Below are 2,896 nucleotides of genomic sequence, written 5' to 3' on the forward strand. Positions count from 1 at the left end.
AAAGGTGAAGAATTGAATACATTCAGCTTCAGGTTCCAGGCAAAATCCCTGACATCAACATTTTTCAAGACCTAAGGCACTAAGGGAGGGGGAAAAGTCAAAAATTGTTGCTCAGTGAAATCAACTCCACATTAAAATCGTAATTACGGAACTCATCACTGACCCGAAGCAGAATTTGAAAACATCAAGATTCTGTGAGCATAGCTTTCTGTGGGTGGTGGAGGAAGCTATGAGGCTGCCCGCGGAGGACCAGGTGGTGGGGCGCTGCCTGCCCGCCCTGCGAGCTCTGCACAGGTGTGTCTTTGCACCGAACCACGTCGTTGGCAAGTCTGCTTCTGGTACTGTGTGTCTCAATGGAAGAAGATGAAGAAATTGCATCTTCAGGGGAAATCATCTGTTGGAGGCAGGTATTCTAAAAGTCCCTCTTCGGGTGAAGAACTTCAGCATCTGGCTGTGCCTCAACGCCCCCAGTGGCACCCGTAACATGACTGGGAGTACAGGGACCCGACCATGGCGGGCGCCGTCACCCAGTGCACCGTGCCCACACCCACTCAGGCCAGAGCATGAAGGTAGAGGAAGGAGACGGCGCCAGCAAGTGCTGCCCACTGGCAGTCAAGCAGTTCCAGGACTCTAAGATTAAGTTTCTGCTGCCTCACCGGGTCCTTCTACACCCACACAAGCTGCTCTTCACCATCAAGAGGCCCAACACCTTCTTTTAGATGCAGGGCCTCCCTGTCCACTGGTCTGCCCAAATAAACTCCTTGGGGGAAAAATTCTGTGAGTATAGACACTGAGCCCCCTTCTCCCTTCACACCCCACACGTAGGCAGCTGGATTCTGAGGCTCGGAACACAGAAAGGGCAGGTCTACCCCACACAACTGTGCAGGCCGAGCAGAGCGCAGCCTATGGTGTACCTGCTGTGATGAGGGGTCTCAGACCTGAGTCAAGGCCCTGGTTTCTGAGCCAGTCCCTGGCCTCCACCTCTCTGGTTGGTGTGGCTTGGGCCTCTCACCCACCAGAGAGGTCCTTTCTGGGCCTCTCACACACCATGATTTTGTGAGGTGCATCGTATGAAGAATTCACTGATTGTCACATTTCATGAATCCNAAATTGTTGCTCAGTGAAATCAACTCCACATTAAAATCGTAATTACGGAACTCATCACTGACCCGAAGCAGAATCTGAAAACATCAAGATTCTGTGAGCATAGCTTTCTGTGGGTGGTGGAGGAAGCTATGAGGCTGCCCGCGGAGGACCAGGTGGTGGGGCGCTGCCTGCCCACCCTGCGAGCTCTGCACAGGTGTGTCTTTGCACCGAACCACGTCGTTGGCAAGTCTGCTTCTGGTACTGTGTGTCTCAATGGAAGAAGATGAAGAAATTGCATCTTCAGGGGAAATCATCTGTTGGAGGCAGGTATTCTAAAAGTCCCTCTTCGGGTGAAGAACTTCAGCATCTGGCTGTGCCTCAACGCCCCCAGTGGCACCCGTAACATGACCGGGAGTACAGGGACCCGACCATGGCGGGCGCCGTCACCCAGTGCACCGTGCCCACACCCACTCAGGCCAGAGCATGAAGGTGGAGGAAGGAGACGGCGCCAGCAAGTGCTGCCCACTGGCAGTCAAGCAGTTCCAGGACTCCAAGATTAAGCTTCCGCTGCCTCGCCGGGTCCTTCTACACCCACACAAGCTGCTCTTCACCATCAAGAGGCCCAACACCTTCTTTTAGATGCAGGGCCTCCCTGTCCGCTGGTCTGCCCAAATAAACTCCTTGGGGGAAAAATTCTGTGAGTATAGACACTGAGCCCCCTTCTCCCTTCACACCCCACACGTAGGCAGCTGGATTCTGAGGCTCGGAACATGGAAAGGGCAGGTCTACCCCACACAACTGTGCAGGCCGAGCAGAGCGCAGCCTGTGGTGTACCTGCTGTGAGGAGATGTCTCAGACCTGAGTCAAGGCCCTGGTTTCTGAGCCAGTCTCTGGCCTCCACCTCTCTGGTTGGTGTGACTTGAGCCTCTCACCCACCAGAGAGGTCCTTTCTGGGCCTCTCACACACCATGATTTTGTGAGGTGCATCGTATGAAGAATTCACTGATTGTCACATTTCATGAATCCTTTATATGTTCCAAGCCCCATTCTAGTGCTTTAAATCATGCAGATTTCAAAATTACCCCATGGCACATGCACAGTTTTTATCTCACTTCTATGGATGAGGAAATAGGCACAGAGAGGTTAGGTGACTTGTGCAAGGCCGCCCAGCGGCTCAATAGTAGGTACAGGATTCAAATGCAAGGAGCCTGGCTCCGTAGCTCATCTTGGGCCTTATATGCTGTTGACTCTGTTCTATGGTATGAAAGTGAGCACTTAGAATGAACTAGCCCAGTTTACTCAGGGCTGGTCAGCCCCTGGCAGTGCCCAGCTCTGGGTGATCTTCCTTAAAAGAGGCACAGACAAACTGGAGGTGATTCAGGAAAGGCTGATCAGTGTAGTAAGGAGGCTGAAGCCTTTATCATTGATATACTTAGTGCCTGGCTGTATAAAGTGCTTTACGTGGATTGTTTTATTTAAGCCTTTATAATGTCCCTATGGAATAAATCCTAAAATTATTCCCATTGGATACAAAAAGAAACTGAGTCACAGAGAGGTTAAATAGTCTGCCCCACACAGCTAATAAGTATCAGGGCCAGAGTGAAAACCCTGGCAGTGTGACTCCACTGGGCTTTATCCCAGAGTGCTGTGCACTAGTCCGTGGGGCTGGGGGGAAAGGGGAGGACCCTGTTAAAACGCAAACTCGGATTCAGTGAGTTCTGGAGTGAGTTCGAGATTCTGCATTTCTCTCAGGCCCCAGGTGATGCTGAGGGCCCACAGACCACACCCTGAGGGACAAGGCTTGACGGCT

At 52.1% G+C, this 2,896-nt stretch overlaps 2 pseudogenes; both read left to right on the forward strand.

Moving 5' to 3' along the window:
* Positions 1 to 229: 229 nt before the first annotated feature.
* LOC119002442 (60S ribosomal protein L18a-like) lies at positions 230 to 769 on the forward strand (annotated as a pseudogene).
* A 466-nt stretch (positions 770 to 1,235) lies between these two features.
* LOC119002443 (60S ribosomal protein L18a-like) lies at positions 1,236 to 1,775 on the forward strand (annotated as a pseudogene).
* The last annotated feature ends 1,121 nt before the right edge of the window (positions 1,776 to 2,896 follow it).

Source organism: Sturnira hondurensis, unplaced genomic scaffold (assembly GCF_014824575.4).
Source record: "Sturnira hondurensis isolate 20B ecotype Veracruz unplaced genomic scaffold, ASM1482457v3 Scaffold0017436, whole genome shotgun sequence".
In the NCBI taxonomy this organism is placed as follows: domain Eukaryota; kingdom Metazoa; phylum Chordata; class Mammalia; order Chiroptera; family Phyllostomidae; genus Sturnira; species Sturnira hondurensis.